The sequence below is a fragment of the Mastigoproctus giganteus genome, chromosome 7, assembly GCF_048544385.1.
Source record: "Mastigoproctus giganteus isolate SK-2022 chromosome 7, ASM4854438v1, whole genome shotgun sequence".
NCBI lineage: Eukaryota > Metazoa > Arthropoda > Arachnida > Uropygi > Thelyphonidae > Mastigoproctus > Mastigoproctus giganteus.
The window spans coordinates 23,417,918-23,424,797 of NC_143581.1; positions in this window are offsets into that span (position 1 = coordinate 23,417,918).

The following is a 6,880-nucleotide window of genomic DNA, read 5'->3' on the forward strand; positions in this document are numbered from 1 at the left end:
GATAAACATAAGAAAGAAAGACATCTGGGGTGGAAGGGATCTATCCAGTTATATTAAAGGAGGCAGCAAAGGAAGTAAGCAAACCCTTAGCCATAATTCTGAGAGCTTCTTTGGACTCAGGGGAGGTACCCATGGAATGGAGATTTGGAAATGTGACCCCAATTCACAAAGAAGGATCAAAGGGAGACACAAGTAATTACAGACCTGTCAGTTTAATTTCTGTTCCAGGAAAATTAACGGAGGAACTGGTTAAAGAAGCATTGATGAATCATCTCGACAAGACTTCAGTTATAGCTCGGACACAGCATTGGTTTGTTAAGGGGAAGTTTTGTCTCACCAATTTGATTGAGTTCTATGATGTGGTCACAAAGCAACTGGATGCAGGAAATAACTTTGATATCATATATTTGGATCTTAGAAAGGCTTTTGATACTGTTGCACATGGAAGACTGCTGCATAAATTGGAGCAGTGTGGCATTGGAGGCAAATTGCTGCTGTGGATAAAGGGGTGGCTGAGGGGGAGAAGACAGAGAGTGGTAATCAATTGACACTGCTCTTCGTGGACTAATGTTATTAGTGAGTCCCTCAGGGTTCAGTGTTTGGCCCATTGTTGTTTTCTGTGTTTATAAATGATATTGATGATGGTATATCAGGCTTAATATCCAAGTTTGCAGACGATACCAAGGTTGACAGACAGGGTTGTTAAGGACTCTAATGACAGTACGCTGCTGCCACATGATCTAGAAAGTTGAGCAGATGGGCTGAGAGGTGGCAAATGAAGTGTAACATTGACAAATGTAAGGTACTACATATGGGAAGCAGTAACCCCAGAGTAACATATGAACTGTGTGGTACTGCACTGACAGTGGTAGAGAACGAAAAGGACCTGGGGGTAATTGTGCAGGCAGATATGAAGTTTTTTGAGCAGTGCAGACGGTCTTCATGAGTAGCTCATGGTGTCTTGTCAATGATATACAGGAATTTTTCTAGCTGGGATAAGGAGGTGATAAGGAGGTCAGGCCAAATCTTGGATACTGCGTGCAGGTCTGGAGGCCTCATTTTAGGAAGGATATAGAGCTGTTATAGCGCCCACACCTAAGTACCAACTAGATTTATACCTTGACTTTATTGCTTTTTTAATATGAACTTATCAATCACATAAATGGAGTCCATACTTACGACTAATGTACTCATGTATTTAGACAGGACAGAACTGTCGTATTCTACATTTGCAATTGCTTGTTCGTAGCACTCATTTCCACCCTCACTCCAGTCCACCGTAACAACTGTACAAATCGATGGAGTTTTAAGAAGTGCGTCTCTGAGTTCCTGGAAAAGTGAAAACTTACAGGATACAGTAAGTATCCCCGTCAGCAAGGTGCAAGAACCGCAAATTGTTTAACTATTATTTATAGCACTTTTTCAAGGTCATTAGCCCTTTCTATAAGACGATGGTAAACCAATTCTTGAAATATTGTATCCACATATGAAAACTGTAGTTTACGCCTCGCAGCAGCCAGTTGTGTCTAGTTTCTGTGGTTATATCTTGGTCTTCCGCACACCTAGTGGAAAAGACCTGAATTCGAATTCTCTTTCACAACGGTGCTGAGTTTTTCCGTGGTACATTTTGGGCCCCTTGATTCCAGCGGAATAATATTTGGATAAAAGGTAAAAAAAAGGTAAACTGCAGCCATTATGAACCCACTGCAGGATGGAAGCCTCCTCAAAAATTCCTGTTGAAGGAAATGGATCATAATCTGCCACGCTGGTCCAGTGCGGGTTGGCAAATCGACCGTATTTAGCAATCAGGGGCTTGAACCCCAGTCTACTCAAGGAGCGTGTGCTACTGCACTCCAGCTTATGACCACTCGGCTATATACCACATGTTTTCTAGAAATTGATTGCAAAAAGGCGCGTCCCTTCATCGCTGAACTGTATCGATCTGCAAATGTTTTTTTCCAACAGAATAACAAAATAACATCAGCAGATTATATAGATCTGGTTTAATGAGTATTTAGCCTATTGAGATAATACGCTGAATTCTTACACTCTCCGTTCACGAGATCTCATTCCAATTGAGCAAATGAGCAATGCGGTGGTACGCGCTTCTGAGTTGTATGCGGATCATGATATGGGGAACGGTTTGTTGAAGTGGACTGGGTCCGTTGATACCAGTGGAAGGTAAAATGTCACCAAGAGATTACCTGAATGTACCAATCTACTGCACCCTGAAATGTTACACTTTTGTCCCGATGGCAGAATCGTGCAAGAATAGTCCGGAGAACATGACACCGATTTTCACCATCAGCAGGTCCCCACCTTTACCTGATCTCAGTCAGTCATAGTGAGAATGTGTGGAATATACTGGATACGGAGTGTTTTGGCAACGATGTCCTCTTCCTTCGCGCTTGTCACAGCTGCTCAATAATTAAAAAAAAAAACCAACTAAAACAGCTTATAGAATCCACACAGCGGAACATAGTTGCTGTTATTCGAATACTGAATAAAGGTTCTCATTTTTTTGGCCAGTGTGTGTGTGTATTTAGGAGCTGCAATGTAGTTGGCCAGCGATATTACGAGGTAAATGAGAACTTGATAATCCCTTCTCGCAGAACAACAGGCTAGGAACTTAAAAACGACTTCTTTCATAATCGGAATACTTTTAAATAAGTCAAACACACTGAGGAACGAAAGAGGATCACATGTTGAAGCATCCTGTTCCAAGCAGCATCTTAGCGTTTCGTACATATTCTGTTTTTGCAAAATATAAAACTTCATTTAGGGCCAACCGTTAAGGTACACGTCGATGACAAAGATGCAGTCCACTGCAAAGTAATTTACAATAAAGTAATTATTAGATTTTAGTGAAATATGGTATTGAAATACATTACGTTATGCTCAAGTGTGAAACAGACCTAGATTTAAATTCCACAAAGAGAATTTCTTAGTTTTTTTAGGGAAAAGACAGAGAGTTTTATCTCCCAGAAATTCTTGTTTTGTTTCAGTAACCTGGCAATAGACCAAATGACGTATGTAGTTAAAGACAAGCTGAACTAACATCTCATAATACAACGGTATCCCAAATAATAATAGTACCCATGTATCACTAGCCAGATTGGGCTGAAAAGTTCCATCAATTATGTCGTAGTTAAGATTGAACTTACGAAATGCTTTGTACCTTTGAAAGTAGTTCTTTTGGACATTTCTACATGAAGCTGGTCCTTTTTACAACGACTGAATGCACTGAACATGATGGTTTTCCGCTATTTGCTGCCTATATAGGCAGCAAATAACAGATCTTTAATACAAGTGTCATCTTGTCCCTTTTAGAAAACCTCTTACTTCAAGCCTTCCCAAAGAAGATTCATCCCAGAACAAGAAATGATTAGCTACAGATTACACCACTCTGCATGATTTTCGAACTTTTTAAACTAGTAGCTGTTTTTAATTCATGTTTTACGCTGATTTCAGAAACGTTAATAGGTTTTATCAAACAGAAAAATCGAATAACATTTCTGTTATTTGAAAATCCGTTCTATCGCAAATCCTTTTAAGTTTATGTCTTCAGTTATACATTATTGAATGTATTGAATTAGGAGTAAACGCTGGGAATTTGTAATTTGCAGATGTTTCCTATTAGCGAATAGATCCTGGGCTAACTGGTAGAAGGCACGATATTGCTGTTCATCATTAACTAGAAGGTGTTCACAACCTCGCGGTATTTGCTGGATTCTGGTAAAGAAGACTGATCTTGTGTCTTTATAGAGCGGGCAGTCATAGAAAAGATGCTCCCAAGTTTCATTAGCCTGTAGAGTCAGCGAGGATCGTGTACAATGCCCATTGAGGAGAGTTAGTCGTTGATTAAACCATGTCCCGTAATAACGAACGTAATCTACAGACGGGACTAAACATGGAGGAGGCTTGGGATAGAGCTGGGCAACATTTAAAACGAATTTTTGGTAATGGGGCCTTTGGTTGTCTCTGTCAATCTGTTTTTCCAGATTTGGATTGGTTATTTTATTATTCTTTCTCGTTTCTGTTTGAAATTTTTGACTTGGTCAATGGTGATGTCCAGGATGGAGGCAGGGAGTCCCCTAGAGAGGCTTCCTCCATACTATTACATTAGGATCACCCGGAAAGTTATTTCATATATGTATTGTGTCTGTAAATTGCGTGTGTTCTCTTTTCGATTTTCCTGTTTTGCTGGACGAAAAACCCCAGTTTCTGGAGGAAAAACCTTGCTATCTGCGCCTGAGACCGACTAACTCAGCTACGGAGTGAAAAAAGCCCATAAAAGTTCCTCGTGTCATCGATGGGAGTCGAACCCAGTTGTAAGCATGGGGAGACGCCACATAACTGCCCTCATTCGGCTAAACGTGCCTACTGAAGAGTAAACATCAGATGCAACCGTCGCTGCGTTGAATGAGTGATGGTCCAAAAGCATCGCCTTTCTGTTATTAAGAAAATATTCTTAGTTTTCCGATTACTGACTGGAATAAATTTGCTAACTTTCAATTCTGATATTGGTTTCAAACGTCCAGTGGAATTTGAATCCGAGGGCAGAAAACGTGTAGAAAGAAATTACAAGACTCTAAACAAATTCACAGACAGCAGCATTCATGGAATGAAAGGAGAATTGTATATATCTTTTATTTGCATAAAAATTAAAACTTTATTTCATGTAAAATACATTAGAAGGGCTAAGTTCCATTTAGAAGGTACATTCATTCAGAACCATCACTTATATGCCTGTCAAAATAATCAGAATAATGAATGATTTAAATAATAGTAATAGTAATAGTAATAAAATAATAGTAATAGTAATAATAATTACTTATTAAATAATAATAATTTCATAATTAAATAATTAATTTTTCATTAATACTGGGGTCACAGAAATTCGAGGAGAGCTTGATCTTTTGACATTGTATTCTTATTTGTTCTTCTTATCAGGAGAAGAGAAGTCGGCAATGAAATTAAGATAATATTTATTTAGAGGTCTTTAACTAAGTCAACAGACGGAAAATATTCTCTACAATTCATTTCTATATCAAATGTTGTTTAAAAGCAATTCTGAATTATAATTTGACCATTTGAAACAGTAGCATGAGAAAAAAATAACACTACTCATAATACACTGTTGTCTTTCGAATTAAAATTGAACTTGGGAATTCGGATTAGTTTCTCAATTATTAGTTTTTCATGCATTTTATTGCACATTTTCAAGTGTAGATCTGCATGGAGGAGAAAACCACCTCTGCCTTCTACCTGATATTGAACATCTACAGCCCTGAATGAAGAGGATATTAGAAGATTTCTCCAGTCATTGAAGGGAATCGAACAGAGACCTCTCCAAAAGAATTGCAGATGGCATATGGTGCCGTCCGCATTTTGGAATCATTGACACATTCTCCGAAGCTTAAAGTGACTATCCAGTTTTGCATCGAGGCAGTGTTAGGTGGGTCGGAAAACTGCTAGCTTGGGGGGACACAAGGACTAATAGATTAACAGTAGCCACTGGCAGAGGTGAAAGTGATTCTTGCACTGATTCTATTGGAATGAGCAGAAGCCTGGAAAACAAGATGCAGGATATTTCAGAGACTGCTGGGAGTCATTGCGGTACAAGTAAACACATGAGTTGTGTTAGGGTAGCTAAGAATAGGAACAGGTGCATGTATACTTGCGTATACACCAGTGCTAGGAGTTTAGTAAATAAATTTGATGAATTTGAGGTATTGCTCAAAACATCAAAGGCAGATATTGTTGGGATATCAGAGACGTGGTGTCACACACATATAAGGAATGCAGAACTGGAATTTGGGGAGTACAACGTTTACATAAAGGATAGACAAGATAGGAAAGGCGGAGGGATTATGCTATTAGTTAAGAAACACATGAAATCCAAGGAAGTGAAGCCAGTCGACATCGCTGGACAGTGCAGTGTCGAGTCAGTTTGGTGTGACATAAGCATTGGGAGATCAAAATTGAGAGTAGGAGTGTGCTATAGGCCTAATGACTCTGATGAGTATAATAAGGAACTGTACAGGGAAATAGAGTGGGCCAGTAAATCAGAGAGTCTTATAATGGGAGATTTTAATTTCCCAGATATTGACTGGAATTTGGGGGCTGGTCACTCACACACTAGCAGGGATTTTGTGGATTTATTGGATGATTGTTTTCTACAATCAGCATGTTCGGGAGGCAACTAGAGGGAGTAATACTCTTGATTTGATTATCAGCAGTGATTCTTCATGCATTAAGAATCTGCAGATAAAGGAACCACTAGGTGGCAGAGATCACAGTGTGCTGAAGTGGGATTTACTCAAAGAGGTAACTACCATTAGGGGTAAAGGGAAGGGTTATTGCTTTCGTAAAGGCGACTACGATGGACTGAGACAGTATTTAAATTCTATACAGTGGGACCAACTGATGATGTTACCAACAGCAAATTCAAAATGGGAAGCATTCAAAGAACTTATCTTGGAAGCTACTAGGCTTTACATACCAAGTAAGAAATATTGTTCAAGGTTTAGGCCTAAATGGATGTCAGATGAACTAATGAGACATATGGCAGAGAAGAAAAATGCATCGGATGCATACAAATTAACACGTGACACAGAAGCCTATGATAGATATAAGCTGGTCTGTAACCAAGTCACAAAGGAGATTAGGCAGGCAGAGGCAAACTATGAGAAATCCTTGGCAAAGGACGCAAAGTAAAACAACAAACAGTTCTTTACCTATGTGAACTCTAGAAGGAAAGGGATGAATCAGATTGGTCCACTGGATATTGATGGTTCAACTGTTGATGATCCTGCTCAGGTGGCTAACAAACTAAATGAGTATTTTCCATCTACATTCACCCATGAGGAGTTATTCA